This window comes from Oryctolagus cuniculus, chromosome 15 (assembly GCF_964237555.1).
Source record: "Oryctolagus cuniculus chromosome 15, mOryCun1.1, whole genome shotgun sequence".
Classification (NCBI taxonomy): domain Eukaryota; kingdom Metazoa; phylum Chordata; class Mammalia; order Lagomorpha; family Leporidae; genus Oryctolagus; species Oryctolagus cuniculus.
The window spans coordinates 4003092-4019455 of NC_091446.1; the positions used below are offsets into that span (position 1 = coordinate 4003092).

General features: G+C 57.4%; 1 protein-coding gene and 1 long non-coding RNA gene across 3 annotated transcripts in view; one reads left to right on the forward strand and one right to left on the reverse strand.

The window, feature by feature from the left end:
- Positions 1-16124, reverse strand: part of PTPRE (protein tyrosine phosphatase receptor type E) — a 159897-nt gene extending 143773 nt beyond the window's left edge. Inside the window, exon 1 of one of the 2 annotated variants that reach the window (XM_051833517.2) lies at positions 15906-16124. The gene's annotated coding sequence lies outside the window, so the exon portion shown is untranslated. The remainder of the gene's footprint in view (positions 1-15905) is intronic. The other variant, XM_070058282.1, reaches the window with a different exon arrangement.
- LOC138845462 (uncharacterized) lies at positions 11163-14601 on the forward strand. The gene is made up of 2 exons (XR_011382744.1): positions 11163-14191; positions 14274-14601. It is a non-coding gene; the product is annotated as an uncharacterized lncRNA (long non-coding RNA).
- Positions 16125-16364: the final 240 nt, after the last annotated feature.

Below are 16364 nucleotides of genomic sequence, written 5' to 3' on the forward strand. Positions count from 1 at the left end.
CTCACCAAAAGAAAAAAAAGAAACCTGAGTAGTAGCCACTCTGCCTTGAGATGCAATATATAGAATCCTGCTCTTTAGAAACTGGTTAAGAAGTATTGGTTCTCTAAAAGGATTAGTTGCTAAACAAAAGGATTACATCAGGATTTCTAAAAGGCATTAAGCTTAGCCAGTGTGTATAAGGCGTGATTCAGATGAAGATAACTTTTCAGGAACATATTAATACTGCAAGCGTAGCGTAGCCAGAAATAACACTCGCGCTCAGCACAGAGCTGAGTGAACTTCCGTCTTTTGCAGGCTGCCCTCAGCAACCTAAACTCTCCTCCTATTTGTCAGCACGCCCTTAGCTGTGCCGCTGGAGGAACGAAGCACTCCACCTCCCTGTGCAGGGTCTGCCCTGCGGCCTGCACCCTGCAGTCAGGTTGGTAGGTGGAGGGCCCAGGCCTCAGTTCTCAGTCCTACCCAACACTCGAACTCTTGAGGGCACCACACTGACCCAGAGCTGCACTGGGAGCACCTGCAGAGGCACTGCTATATGGACGTCGACACGTCAGGCAGCAGGCCGGGCCCCAGGCCGCATCCTTGCCAAAAGCCCCCTGCAGCCCGGCCGTGACTGTGGCCCTGGCTGCTGCCTTCTAATGCCCCTGTTCTGGGCCTGCAGAAACAACAGCAAGTGACTTCAGAGGCTGGGTCCCTGCTGTCTCCTGGGCTGCTTTCTCTGGGGGAGGCCATCTGTGAGGGTGTCGGGGCATTCAAGTGTCCCATGGATGGATCCACATGGCCACAGCCCATACCAGCCCACCAGCCACGGAGGAGGCTCATCAGCCCCACCCAAGCCTCCAGGTGTGCTGGCTTCAGTTGGTGAGAAAGGTCAGAATGACAGACCTGGTTCTGGATCTCAGAATGCTGAGGACTGTGCCAAAGACTGCACTGGCAAAGCTCAAACAGTCCCTTCTGCACTGGGAATGTGCATTCCCGAGTAGCCCAGAGCCCCTCCAAACACCACCTCTCAGAGCAGAGATGGCGCCGGGTGCAGGGTTTCCCTGCTTGGCACTTGCACAACAGCCACTGCCTCGCCAGCTCGACTGTAATTGCTTAATTCTTCCTGACCTCTGAAGTTTCCGGAAGGCCGAAGTGCTAGGTCACGTGGGCCCATGCTCTTAGCCCAGCGGGACCTGCTCAAACATTTGGCCAGGCCGTGCTGCTTCATCCTAGAGCGTTTTGCTACGTGGGTCATCCAATCTCCCACAGGCACAGTCAGGGAAGGCGGGCAGAGGGGAAAACGCCCACTGGACCTGCTGCTGAAAACCCTGTTAGTGACCCAGGCCCACCTGGCTGTGCGTCCTAGGAACGGCCCACCCACGTCAACTGCCCTTCGGGATGAAACCAACCATCTTGCAGCCCCACAGCGTGTGCCCATTTACAGCACGAACTTTCCTTCTGGAAACATTTCCGAGTTTATGTTCACATCTCTCCCTTCAATTTGCTCAGCGCCTGCTTCCCAGACACATCTCCTGCCTCCCAGCGTGGCTAATTTCATTTGCATGCCTTGTGACATGTGTTTACCTCGCACTAGTCATGGATATTTGCCAGCCAAAGCCTTTGACAAGGACACTGCCCCCTGGAGCCGGACCAGGTCCTGATCCCGAGTGTTAACCTCACATGTCCACTGACGGCCCAGGGGCTCAGCTCCCAGCAGCAGAGATCAAGCAGCAGGAAAGCAATGCGGGGGACAAAAGCTAACCTGGGATTCCAGCTCCTTCTGAGACTCTGGTGCAGAGATACCGGGAGGAGAGATGTGTGTGATTCAGGCACTACCAGAGAGAAAGACTGTGTCTCCAACACTGGGGACCTCGATAGAATTCTTCTCCATGGAGCTCTTAAAACTGATTCAAAATGATGTTCCAGTCAGGAGCACGTGAGCAAATCATTCCATTATGCGGCTGCACCCAGGATTGCAGCACTCAGTGTAGCCTTGATCCCTGGGCCCAAGTCAAGGTGTCCCGGAGTGGGCCCCTGTGCTCCGCCCAATGAGGCAGTGTCCTTCCAGGGAGGCCGTGCCGGTCCTCCTCACACGATAAGGCCATCAGATAGTCTCTCTGCAACTGGGAACAACAAGGAGAAAACACTGGACGTTCTTTGGCCTGGCCTGGCATTACTCATTTCCAAAGAATGGCATGCCAGCCTCGGAGCCAGGTCAAGTACCAGCTTTCAAGCCTCTGTCCAGGGCCGTGCAGGGACTGGGAAAAGTGTCAGAGGCACGAGGCGGGCGGCCACAGCTGCCCCTGGGGCCAGGCCAGGGTGTCCCCTTGCCAACCTCAGGGGACAGCCTCGGGCGGGGCGGGGGGGGGGGGGAGAGGAGCTCAGCTGGGCCCGGGGTTCCAGAGAAGCAGCTCAGCAGTGAGGCTGAGCATGAAGGAAACAAGAGGGGCAGAAGGGGCCACGAGACGGCGGCAGGGAGGGAAGCCAGGGCCAAGAGCCCGGGGCCGGCGCAGCCCCACCAGGCCGCTGCCCACCTCGGCCTGCAGTTCCAGAGCGGATGTGATTGGTGGGACACACGTGCTCGGTGAGCATAGCGCAGCTCTGCACACGGTTTCCCAGTGCTCTGAGGAGTGGGCCTGGTGCCCACCTAGGTGGGGAATAAGGCCCTGAAGAACAGTCACGGCCCAGGTCCACCCAGAAGAGAGGTCACAGCTCTGGGCACGAGAGGCCCTCTCGGTCACATGCAGGTGGCACAAAGACCCCAGGCAGCCCAGTGTCTGCCCTGGGCCCTCCCTACATGCGGTCTCCAAAGCAGGGCTGAGCGCAGCCTCGGAAGGGACGGTGCTATGGGATCCCTAGGGACACACAGCCTCCGAGGCCCGGATTCTAGGCTCGGCGGCAAGCGCACCCTGGGATCTGCTCACCCCTGGCCCAGCACACAGACAGTCACGTGTTTGTTGAGTGAATAGAAGACTGTATGGAATCGAGTCTGGGTGGCCAGTCCTGCGGGCTCGGGGCTGCTCTGGCATCACAGCTGCCGATATGTCCCACTCAGCGACTTCCCACTTTGGGCCTCGCCTGCCCCAGCTGCCTTCTTCCAAAAGTCAGCCGTGTGACGGTCGCCTGATCTCACTCATGCCGCTCAAGGATTACTCGACACAACTGCTTTCCTTTAGTAGGACGGAGGACACAGAGTGGGCTCGGGCTCCCCGAGGATGAACGTCTCGCTTGTTCAGACACTCAAGCCCTGGCCCCTCCCCAGGGCCCCACCCCAGTCTCAGAGCCATCGGTGCTGCTGGTGGTCCCGCACAGGATGGCAGACGTAGCACCTTTGCTGCCCTTCCCCTCAGCTGCCACCTGCCACCCTCCTGGACCGCGTCCTGCCCGCCCTCGGGGGGAAGTCCTGACCTCATCCCTGGGCCTCTGCCAAAGCCCCAGCGGTCCCCACCGTGACCACAGGCTGGAGTTCCTGGTGAGCTCTGTAAAAGATGCGGCTCCTTCAGCCTCACAGATGAACATGGAGACAATCCTGAGTGCGAGCCCAGGCCCTGGCTCTCCGGAGGAAACCATCTGGTTCTGCTCTTAGACCAGACACACTGGAAGCAGGCAGCTCCACCCTGGCGCCTGGGGAGGTCCTGGGGCTCAAGCTTGGACAATAAGATTACACAGCCCTGGCCACCGTGGACGCTTTGGGGATGGACGGTCCCCAGGCCTGGCGCATCAGAGCAAAGCAGACTTACTCTGGGTCAAGCCATACTCCCCTGTGGTTGAATCTGCAGCACAAGGCTCCCTCCCTCTGCAGAAAGGACAGGTTGTGAGGCTGCTGGAGCCCCCATGGGACAGGCCTGCCGGCACAGGGCCTTGGGGACAATGTCTGGTCTCTGGATCCAGCTACTCCTGAACACCCACTTCCACAAGTCAGTGATGCCCCTTAAGAACTTGAGGGCCACTGGATCACTCACCGACATGGCCCTGTCTCTTACATCCCTGAGTCCCATGGAGGCCCAGGCCCTGCCATCGTGAGTGGTGACACCACACACACTTTCACTAGCTGAGGCTCCCTGGAGAGACTAGGAGCATTCCTGAAGGAGGAAGTTAGCTTCAGACTCGGGTACTGACCCTAGAGTAGACTTCCCCACAAACAGCACCCTGGAGCCACGGGGTTGGTGCCTCTGCCTCACTGGCCCCAACACCTACCAGCACGGGAGGAGCAGGGGCAGGCGCAGGAGCCAAGCAGGCATCCACACCCCCCAGCTCTCAGGGAACCTGAGCCCTGGCTTGGGGCAGGGAGCAGGGAGAAGCTTCCGTGGATCCAAAGCAGAGGCCGCAGGAGGCTCCCGCCAGAAGGCTGGCCCTTCCCAGGCTGCCCAAGGCCTGCCAGCTGAAAACATCTCGGACCTCTGGTGACGGGTGTTGGGCCCAGGGATACAGCAGAGTGATCCTCTCCCTGTCCGGCGCCTTTCTCACCATCAACAGAGCCTGTGACATTCAAACAGCGCATCAGTTCCCGCCCTGGTCACTCCAGCAGGAGCCCGGGCAGTGACCCGGGGGGATCGTGGCCACACTCTCAGCCTGACACTGAAACTGTGCACAGCACGCTTCCAGTTTCCAAGACGCCACCCAAAAAGCACAACCAATCGCTAATGCATTTACCGATCACGACCCTGAAACAAACCAACCAAAAGAAACGTGGCTGAGTCACAGCCGGGATTGATGCCACTGACTTCTGCCCTGCCCATTCCCTCCATTCAGGATGCACATGTGAGTACAATAAATAATAAATCACTCGTTAAACAACGGCCTCAGACATGGACACATGATGCTGCCTTCTCCAAGGTCCCCTGGAAGCAATTCGTGGGGAGGAAACCACGCCCCGGGGGGCAGGCTGAGAGTGAACAGACAAAAGATGGATGCGCAGCAGTGGGGGAATGGGCTTCTCACCTTCAGGCTGCTCAGGCTGGAATGCACTTCCGCCTACACAGACAAACAGCCTGGGCTTTCATCTTCTGGAAGCAGACGCAGGGGGCGGGGGGGAACCTCCATTTCCTGAGGCCCAGCAACATAAACAGTGCTTTGGACATGGAAGGGAGGAGGGCAGAGAGGGCGGGCTTGGTCCACGGGCAGTGACGAACAGGAAAACACGCTCAGTCCATTCCAAGTAGGGTTTAGGGAAGCGAACGGTTCACCGACATCACCGACAATCTGGAACACACGGCACCTCGAGTGGAACGGCAGAACCTGACGTTGGTTTTGGCACACTGGGAGACCTGGACAGAAAACACGAGGGTGCTGCAGAAAGTCTGGGGGAAATGAAACGGAAACCTCGATTTATTTTGATGTTAAAGGTTTTGTAGTTTCTTCATGTGATGCTTGTCCACGAACTTTGTGAAGACCCCGTGTGTTTTCAGCTCTATAGACGCCCGAGGAAGGCGAGGGAGGGTGTGACCAGAAAGGAAGAAAAGTGCTTGCTTTTTGTTTTTAAATTTGATGATAATGCCACGAAGGGCTGGTTTTCCCGTGCAGGATAAATTCAGTTCCCACAGCGCAAGGACTGAGGCAGACCCATGTGTCAGCCCCCAGCACGGGGAAAGCCTTGGTTTGTAGAATGACCTGGGAAGTGAACTTGTACTTCAACAGGGGTGTCACTATTGTTTCTGACTTTCACCACTTTTGAGCATTTTTTAAAAGATTTTTTATTATTATTTATTTGAAAGAGTTACAGAGGCTAATCCTCCGCCTTACGGCGTCGGCACACTGGGTTCTAGTCCTGGTTGGGGCGCCGGATTCTGTCCCGGTTGCCCCTCTTCCAGGCCAGCTCTCTGCTGTGGCCAGGGAGTGCAGTGGAGGATGGCCCAAGTCCTTGGGCCCTGCACCCCATGGGAGACCAGGAGAAGCACCTGGCTCCTGCCATCGGATCAGCGCGGTGCGCCGGCCACAGCACGCCAGCCGCGGGGGCCATTGGAGGGTGAACCAATGGCAAAGGAAGACCTTTCTCTCTGTCTCTCTCTCTCACTGTCCATTCTGCCTGTAAAAAAAAAAAAAAAAAAAAGAAAGAAAGAAAGAAAGAGTTACAGAGAGAGGGAGAGACAGAGAGAAAGGTCTCCCATCCACTGGTTCACTCCCCAAATGGCCACACCGGCCGGAGCTGAGCTGATCCAAAGCCAGGAGTCAGGAGCTTCTTCCAGGTCTCCCAGGCTGGTGCAGGGGCCCAAAGACTTGGGCTATCTTCCGCTGCTTTCCCAGGCCACAGCAGAGAGCTGGATCAGAAGTGGAGCAGCCGGGACTAGAACCAGCGCCCACATGGGATGCGGATGCTGCAGGCCAGGGCTTTAACCCACTGCACCACAGTGCCAGCCAGAGGAGAACCCACTTAAACAACCCTCTTGCAGGAAGAGAAGACAGTTCTTGCATTTCCCAGTCGTTCCACTTCTGTGCAGTTTCGATTAAGAGGCTTCTTGAGTAATGCAGGTCCTCTTGCCACACAGTCCAAAGCCCTTCTACAGGGCTTCCTCCGTGGCTGTCCCTGTGTCTCTCCTCCCGTTCTGCCCCAGTGATCACAGCCAGGGTGGTCAGGAGGGGGCTGCTCCCTGGCCATTGACTTTGCTTGCACACAAGGGCCTTCCCCCAGGTATGTGTCCACCCTTTCCACCGTCCTCACTGCTTCCACAGAGGTCGTCTCCCCTTTAAAGGATACTTAAAACGTGGTGCTCCAAGCTAGACTGAGGTCCTCACAGAGGTCAGAGAGAGAGAGCGGGGTGACTCCTGTTTGTCCCTGTCACAGGCCAGTGGAGGCCACCACGTGGAATGCCAGGAGCTCCACCCTGCCAGTCTGCAAAGGCAGGGACATCACGCTCCCCTGCGCAGCCGCCTCTGCTGACGACAGCCATGGGTAAATGATTCATTCCGTGTTATCTAACCAGGGGGATCGTCTAATCCCCACCAGCACACATCAGAGCTCGAGCTGCAGTACAAGGAAGATGAACGGTTAACAGCACAAGCACCATCGCCACTGGTGACCAGCGAGAGCGTCAGGCTGCAAACGCTCCTCCCTGCTGCAGCTGCCCCACCCCCAGCCCAGGAGGCAGCTGCCGGACAGCACTAGCAGCTCAGGTGCCCTGAGCACCTCACAGGCTGCCTGCACCCAGGCCCAACGTCATCCCTGAAGCTCGGGTCTGGGCCCAGTGCTTCCAGACGCCCTGGCTGGAAGCTACAGGCCTGGGTTCTCACCCTACTCTTGTCTGCACAGCCTGACTCACAGCCCATCCATCATGGATTCTCCCCACGCACCTCCAGAGGGACCCCTTCTCAGCTCACTGCCGAGCCTGCTGCTGGGCTCTGCTGGATGTCCCAGCCGCAGGACCCAGGGCACACCTGGAGTCCATGGGCTTCACAACCGGGACCAGACGCACCTGAGTGCATAAAATCCACACACAGAGACATGCCTATCCCTGCAGAGTGACTGGTGGTCGTCCTTCGAGTCTCAAAGCCAGGGGAGTTGGGGGCGGGGCTTAAACTGCTTCCGAACTGCTGGTGCCTCAGACCCAACTCAGACTCCTACACGGTGTGCACGTGTTTGAAGAATCCCAAAGCTTTTCTACCTTCTTCTATCCCCTCTGCCCATGGAGTCCAGCTCCTCTAAAACACCTGCTGGCCCCAGGCAGGGCATGCTACTTCTCACTGCTACACAAGCATACGAAGCCATGCTTTCGGGAATGTTCTAGCCCTAGTAGCTGCCATGAAAATGTCCCAGGAAACCAAGCCTGCACTGCTTGGTGAGTCTCCCCTCCCCCAGCCCCAGGCCACCCACTCTGTCCCATTTCTGCATCCTGTGTTGCGTTTAACACTCTCTGGAGTAGACCGTCTGTCTCCCTGTAGACATGGGGCATCTAGACAGGAATCACGGCTTTGTTCTCCTTCCCATGTTAAGCACAAGAAAGGTACTCAACACAGGTGGAACACACTTGTCCCTTGCAAACAGTCTTACAGACTCAAATACTACTCAAACCCGAACACCAAGAAAGATCCCTTGAAAGAAGGCTGTTGGCGAGCTAAGAATAGGCCTAGCTTGGCACAACACAACACAAAATTATTAAATTTCTGGCTCTTGCATTTTTATAGTATGTTGGGCCAAAATCAGGACTTTTTGCATAAAGCCACTTAAGTGGATAGACTGATAGCATCTCCGGTAGAGGACCGAACTTTAGCTGAGGCTTGCAAAGTTGGCAAGAAGTGATTTATTGAATTACTGATGCACTTAATAAAGTGCTGCCTCCAGCACAGGCGAAGAGAATGCTGAGTCACCAGCAGCTCACAGCCAGGACCGGGTTCCTGTTGCAGGCATTCTCGCTCTGGGACCCCACCATTCAGCTGTTGGAGAGAGGCGGGCCCCTGGCAGAAAGGGAAAGCTGGCTGAGAAGGGCCTCCTTGCAGGAGAATCTGCTGGCAACAAGGCAAGTTTTGACAAGACCTGAAACAATGTGGCTGGAAGCACCAGTTTCTTTTTGAACAGCAAACTTCATCATGCAACTAAGTTACAGAGGAGTGTTATTTTCTGCTCTTTAGGAAGCTAAAACATCCATGCTCCTTGGAAGAGCAATGGCCTGCTCTCTGCCTTTAAAGAAATCACCCCGAGGCAACACGTTGCTGGCCTGGATTGAGTTTCCGTGAATTCCTGAATGTGGTAAAAGGACCCATGTCTTCTGGCTTTTTATTAATTCATACTGACTCCCACCCCTGGAACCACGAGACAGGTCTCTTCTGAGATTCAGAGGAACTGGCCAGGTCTGAATCCTGAGCCTTAAAGTAGGCAGGTGCCACCCTGTGCCCTCTGTGACTGTCCACAGCAGCCCAGCTGACAACACCGGAAAACAAAACAGCACCTAGGAGCCTCTCTCCCTCTCCCTCTCTCTCTCCCCTTCTCCCTCTCTCCCACTCTCCCTCTCCCTTTCTCTCTCCCTCTTCCTTTCTCCCTCTCTCCTACTCTCCCTCTCTTTCTCCCTCTCTCTCCCTCTCCCCCTTCTCTCCCCCTCTCTCCCCTCTCTTCCTCTCTCCCTCTCTCCTTCTCCCTCTCTCTCTCCCTCTCTCCCTCTCTCTCTCCCACTCTCCCTCTCTCCCCCTCTCTCTCCCACTCTCCCTCTCTCCCTCACTCTCTCCCATTCTCCCTCTCTCCCTCCCTCCTTCTCCCTCTCTCTCTCCCTCTCTCCCTCTCTCTCTCTCTTCCCCTCTCTCTCTCCCTCTCTCCCTCTCCCTCTCTCTCTCCCTCTCTCCCATACTCCCTCTTTCTCTCCCTCTCTCCCCTCTCTCTCTCCCTCTCTCCCTCTCTCTTCCTCTCTCTCCCTCTTTCTCTCTCTCTCTCCCTCTCTCCCTCTCTTCCCCTCTCTCCCTCACTCTCTCCCACTCTCCCACTCTCCCTCTCTCCCAGTCTCCCTCTCTCCCTCTTTCTCGCCCTCTCTCCCCTCTCTCCCTCTCTCCCTCTCTCCCCTCTGTCTCCCACTCTCCCTCTCCCTCTCCCTCCCTCTCTCCCTCTCTCCCCTCTGTCTCCCACTCTCCCTCTCCCTCTCTCTCTCCTCTCTCCCCTCTCTCCCTCTCTCCCTCACTCTCTCCCACTCTCCCTCTCTCTCTCCCACTCTCCCTCTCTCTCTCCCACTCTCCCTCTCTCCCAGTCTCCCTCTCTCCCTCTTTCTCTCCCTCTCTCCCTCTCCCTCCCTCTCTCCCTCTCTCCCCTCTGTCTCCCACTCTCCCTCTCCCTCTCTCTCTCCTCTCTCCCCTCTCTCCCTCTCTCCCTTTCTCCCTCTCTCTGTCTCTCACACACTGCCCCTCCTTTTTGTGCAACAGTGGAAAAATGCACTGAAGAAACTTGTGAAAAGAAAGGCGGCATCTGTAGGAAGTCTCCCGTGCTAAAAACTAACCTCTTAGTTGAATCCCCGTACAGGTCTCCCTGGAATCCAGAAAGTGGGCCTGAGTGCTTGGTAAATCCGCCGTCTGTGCCAGGGTGGCTGGGGGCCTCCCCACTCCCAGCCACCTGGCCCGCCTGGCCCACCTGGCCCTGTCCTGACAGTGGGCTTGGCAGCAAGTGGACAAGTTCAGGAAGGCCAAGGGCAGCCCAGTGCTGGGAAAGCTGTGATGTGGGGACAATGGACTCTGGTGTCCTTGGTTCTGTCCAAGCCCTTGCCTTCCCCTGCACTTCGCACCCCTCCCTGCCTCCCCACCCCCACTAGGCGGCAACAGGAGCACTTCCAACAAGAGAATCAAAAGCTTTGTTCCCTGAGGATTTCAGACAAACCACAGCTGGACCGGGTGGGGGGGACGAGGCCCCGGGGCGGGACATCAAATCCTGTAAGTTGTCCACCTTTGAGGCCAGCCTCTTTGAACTGGAGAAGAAAGGAAGGCCAGCACTCCCCGAGTTTAACAAGCAACCTGCCGGGACAGAGTGTCACCTGCCAGGGCCTCGGGCCCCTGGAGCGCACCTGTGCATGCTGGCTGAGGGGTGGGGGCCCCGCAGTGGACAGCAAGCAGCTCCACAGAGCAGGCCCACTGTGGAGACACAGCCTGCGAACGCCACGTCCTTCTGGTGTGAGAGAGAAAATCAAGACTTAGTATAAAGGTCACTTAAAATACAACATGGCAATCAAGCGGCTATGCGACAGCAGGCTCCGAGACCTCAGCTGAGAAGAGAAACGGAACTAATTTCTTCCCTGGTGCAAAAACTGGGGACTGCGTCCAGCTGGGAATGTCTAAATAGACTTGGAGACATTCACAGCCAAAAATCAGGCCTGCGTTGACAGAACGGAAATTAAGCAGCCGCCTTGAGGCCAAGGTCACTATGCCGGAGGAGATGTCAGGGTCCAGACCATCTCACGACTCAGGTTTGAGGTCTGGGGTCCCTGGGCTTACAGGGAGGCACCAGCCCAGGCCTCTGCATGCTGCCTCCATCCTGCGTCATGACACCCTGGTTGTCACCACCAACTACTCGACCCGCTCCGCAACAACCAAGTTCCATCCCTTGTTACAAAGATGTGGACTCACACATGGAGAGGCACGGCTCCTGCCCTGCCCACAGCCCCAGGGTCACCGGCCCCCATCTGAGCCCGATCCCTCTGCCCCAAAGACCGTGCTGGGAAGCCCAGGCTGGGCAGCCACCCACGGAAATCAGAGCGCCACCTAGCAGCCTCGCTGCTGGCCAAGGCACCTCCTGGCCAGGCTCCAACTGGGGCTCCGTCTCCTTCGCCCCCCGACTGCTCCACTCCACACAAGAGCGCGGCACTCCTCTGAGCTCCAGCACCCTGCCACAGGCCATCCACCCCCAGGAGCCCACAGCAGAGCCGCGCACCTGCCCCAGAGCTCGGAACCACACAGCGGCCCCTGTGCTCGCCCTTCCACAGGCTGGAATTGAGTGTCGCCCACACCCAGTCCTGGGCTCCACCTAAGTTTTGCCATCAATTCTTCACCCAAGAGACATCAACATTCAAACCTCCTGCACAAAACACTTAAGGCTTTAGCACATAACCAGGGATTTTTTTTATTTATTTAAAGGTTTTTCTGGGGCCGGCGCAGTGGCGCACTAGGTTAATCCTCCGCCTGAGGCACCGGCATCCCATATAGACACCAGATTCTGTCCCGGTTGCTCCTCTTCCAGGCCAGCTCTCTGCTGTGGCCCGGGAGTGCAGTGGAGGATGGCCCAAGTGCTTGGGCCCTGCACCCCATGGGAGACCAGGAGAAGCACCTGGCTGCTGGCTTCGGATTGGCACAGCGCTGGCCGTAGCGGCCATTTGGGGAGTGAACCAACGGAAGAAATACCTTTCTGTCTCTCTCGCTGTCTATAACTCTACCTGTCAAATAAATTTAAAAAAATTAAAGGTTTTCCTGGCCACAATGGAGTTTATATTTGGGGAGAAAGATTTCTTGGGGCCCTTTGTTATTTGATACCATATGCCATAATAAATGTGATTAAAAATTCCTGATTGTATTTGGGCCATATCTTAAAATAGATTGCTTTAGACAGACTTCATTTGGTCCCTATTTCATTGGGAACCTATATAAAAGGCTATATTTATTTGTTTTCCTGAGATCTGTTGCTTAGAAGTTTTATTTCGTAAGCGTCACCAACGCCTTTGAAGTATCTGTACAGTTGAAAGAAAGAGGTGGAACCCTGTCTGATGGGGAGGCGGGCCCTGCAGCACATCAGAGGCGGCAAACCACATCAAAACTCCCCAGGGGAACACCTGGGCCGGCAGACCGTGGCAGGCAAGATTTGGGGAACAGGAGCTGGAACTGAGAGAACAGGTGGCTGGCTCGGTAATCCCCAAACGAGGGATCTCCCAGCCCGAATGCCACAGCAGCGCCCCCAGCAGCCAGAGGATTAGTGTCAGGCCAGGAAACCCCCTCTGCCTCAGGTGCAGCTGATCTAAGATCCCAAACACCGAGAGCTTTACCAGCACCATGTGAAAAAAGTAACGCGAAGCTAACCCTGCAAAATAAACTTCTGATGTGTCAGGGACCGGCATGCTAAGTTATGTAGAACCAGAATCCAGACTGAGAGAGACTGGCCGAGCACCAGTGAGGGGCAGCTCAGCCCTGGGACCCAGCCACGTACAAAGCCAGCAGTCCTTTCTGGACCTGCTGCCAGAGGGTGAAATCTGCTTGGAGCTGGAGCTGGGAGGGGCTTGATTGATGATGGTGTGGTTGGTCCCTGTCTTTGGAGACAAGAAAAGTGAAGTTCTGAGAGATTCGGGGAGCAGGCCACAGCTTCCTAGCTTTATCTTCTAGTCTAGAAGCTAGCCTCATTCCCTGACTCCATACACATTTACTCTAGACCTCACTGCTTCTGGTTGGTGCTGAGTTTGGCTCACAGGTGCAATGACTGATACCAGCCTGGTTGAATTCAAGCCCTGAGCGCAGGGTACCGTGCACAGCACACTGCATCCCTGCCTCGATTCGACAGTGCAAGCTGAAGAATGGACTCGTTCATGGAGCACAGGTAAGAGACGAAGTTGAAGACCATGCACAAGTTCCATAATCATTCAGATTATCATGCAGAAGACAAGACAACCCAGCAGGCCACACTAGGGTGTGCAGAAGATAGCCACCTGTCTGCTAGTTAAGCATCCGGACTTGGTTCCCTTCCTCACCCAAACTTCACTGTTGCTAACGCACGCAGGGAATAGCATTAGGTGACTTAGGAGAGTACTAACTACAAGATGCTGAGTGCCTTATCATTTCCAAGTGTCACTGTGTCCCTCCCTGCAGCCATAGGAAGTAGAAATGATCGCTCCCATCCGAGGGAAGACTGAGGTCTGAGGTTTGAATGGCTGGAAGTAGGGGTAGGAATTGTTAAGTCTGTGATAAAGGCAAGGATGCTGACTGCCGGGAACAGAGCAGGCTCCACTTCCCAGGACCTGAGCACGGGTGGCCTTCAGGCAGTACCGAGCCATTGGTTTGCCAGGAGCCTGCAGGCCACTGGCTGAGGTTAGAACACAGAGTTTTTTTTTGTTTTTTTTTTTTTTTTTTTTCTCTCCCCAACGATAAGCAAATACTGAGCAGGCTGTTTTTTATCTGAATGGATACGTTCATTCCTGTGGCTGCAGCAGAACCTCTGAAAGTGGGACTCTCAAACACCACAAATGACAAGCATGCGTCCAGGAAGGGCAGGAGGGCAGCTTTGATCCTGTTCCCTCTCTGCTCCGTGCCGGCCTCACCGGGTGGTCACAAGAAACCTCTCGTGTCCGACTGCACAGCCATTTTAGCAGGTACAACATCTCTAGAACTGGCCGCTGTCATCTCTCTGGTAGTCAAGTTCCACCTGCAGCAAGACAAATGTGTGGCTGCCTCCCAACCACAAGTGACATCCACTCAGAACACAAGTCATTCACACCGCACACACCCTCCTGCAAGATGTCACTTTGTCACCGTCCATCCGTTCAACAGTCGCAGACTCGCTGGCAGCTGTTTGGTTGGACACTGCAGATTCAGAATAGCCCTCCTGGGAGCTACGGCCTGGCATGTCTTTCCAGAGTGGGCAGAGGCTGGTCTAAGAAGGTGGATCAGCAAAGCACCAGGAAACCGGGGTGGGAGACCACAGTTGGATTTTGGACATGCTGAGTGGGGATCATTTCAAGTCCCAGGAGGAGCAGCCATCTGAGCGTGAGAACCACAGAGGAGTGGCCTTCGTGATGAGTATGTCTGACCTGGATGTGGACAAGTGCTGGCGCCTCAGGTTGGGAGATGGTGGTGGGGAGGGGGCAGGGTGGACCCTGAAGCGTAGCCTGGAGGTGAAACACATTTTGGCCAACTAACAGGGACGGATCATCCTGCACGTATTCATCCCTGCGTGATGCAGCCCCTCATGCGGTCCGTGTTGTGCAGATTTCCCGGGGGACTGCCTCCAGGCTCCAATGGTAGGAGAGCTGCTGGCCCAGGGAGATGTCCGTCTGGAACAAGAGAGGTGGCTCCAGTGCACGGATGTCCCGTGTGCCTGACTGCTTGGCTCCGCACCTCCGCGGGGGCTCCAGGAAGGTCACACAGAACCAGGGCTCCCTGGTCAACTCCCCTCACTGATCTGGCTGGGTGTGAGGAGGGGAAATGCGTTATTAAACCTGACACCATCTGACTCATCTGACAACCAGCCTTCTGCAGTGACAAAGCTAGTCCTGGCTCAGGAAGGCCAGTTGGGTGGGAGTGGGGGGAGGTGCAGATTCACAGGCGTCACTCACACCAGTGAGCAGAGACCTTGTCCCCAGAGGTCAAGTTCAGGGACAGGGCTGAGAGCTGTTTCAGGTCCTTCTGATGGACGACAGACCCCCCACCTCCCAGGCCCCTTCCACACACAACGTAGCCTTCTGCCCCTTGCAGGCCAAGAGCCTGTGCTGGGAAACTCAGACCCCTGGACCGTCCACACAAAGCCATGAGGCCGAGGGACCCTAGTGGTAGCCTCAGCCACCTGCGCCTCATCATTTCATGCTCCCCTTTGGCTTAGTGGGCCCCCCATATACTCGATCACACGTGCACACACTCACATGCACACACATATGCATGCATGTATGTACGCACACACACAGTGTAAACGGAAACAGGTCCCTATTTTGCAAAGACCTCCAGGTGCCCCGCATCCAGAGCAGAGCTGCTGGACACAGACAAGGCAGTTTCTGGAACACAGAACCACACTCTGGCCTTTCTTCAACTTGGAATTCACTCAGGGATTCTGAACCACAGGCTCTTCCCCGAGGTTCCTAGATCGAGACTCTGACAGCAACTCAAGACCCATCCAGGTCACAATTCTGCAAGTGTCATTGTCCAGTCTTTCAGGAAGGGCCCACCATGCCCGGAAGGGATTCAGGTCAGGTCCAGTGCCTTGTCCACCCGGCCTGGCTCGGGCTCCCCATCCGGGGCAGGGGGGAACCCGCGGGCTCGCCCCAGATGGCCCCAGGGAGCAGGGACTTGGCACAGTGCGCTGGGCTCCAGTGACCCGACTACCCACGCAGCACACTAAGACAGCGTCCCCATTCCCCGGGCCACCCGCAGGGGTCTCTGGGCTCACCTCGTGGCCCCCAGGAGCACCCTCCTCAGGGAACCCAAGGGCGCCCCCGCCCATCCCAGCGTCAGTGCAACTGGAGTCGCTTCCCAGCCCCGCGTGCGCAGCCCCTCTCGGCTCCGTGGCGTCCACATCCGTCCCCTGTCGCCGTACCCCCTCGCACCGTCGCCCGCAGCCTCGCACGCTCTGCTCCGGTTTGCTGAGACGGAGCGAGAGCTCCCAGTGGTCGCCACGCTGGGACGGGGACCCTGTGGGAGCGGTCGCGCGGTCCCCAGTCGCGGGCGCTCGGCTCGGGACGCGGCGCCCCGGCGGCTCCTCCCTCCTGCCGCGCGGCCGGGGCCTGCTGTGTCCACCCGCGGGGGCGCACGGCCACCCGCCCACACCCGCGCGCGCCGCTCACCTCGGGGGCACCGGTCCAGTCGCGCCGGTCGCGCCGCCGCGGCGCCTCCGCATCTCCCGGGCGGCCGCCCGCAGCCCTCCGCGGGCCCGGCCGTCCCCTCCGCGCGCGAGCGAGGCCCGTGCGGACGCGCGGAGCCAGCGGGGTCCTGGCGCCCGCAGCCGAGCAGGAAATTTGTGCGGCCGCGTCCCGCCGCCTCCTGGGCTCGCGCGCGGCCCGGGCTCCGCGGCGGGGGCGGGGGCCTGGCGCTGCGAGGAGCGGCGGCGACGCCTGGTGCCCGGCGTGGGGAGCGCACCCCGCGCGCCCGCCCCTCCTGGGGCGGTGGCCCTGCCGGGCGGGGCGGGGCCTGAGGCCCTGGCGCACCTAGGCGCTGGAGGACGTCACTTTGCTGGGGCTGTGTCCCTTCCGGGGAGACCCGGGGCCGGCACCTGGGCCCTGGTGCGTTTGAGGGTGCATGGAGAG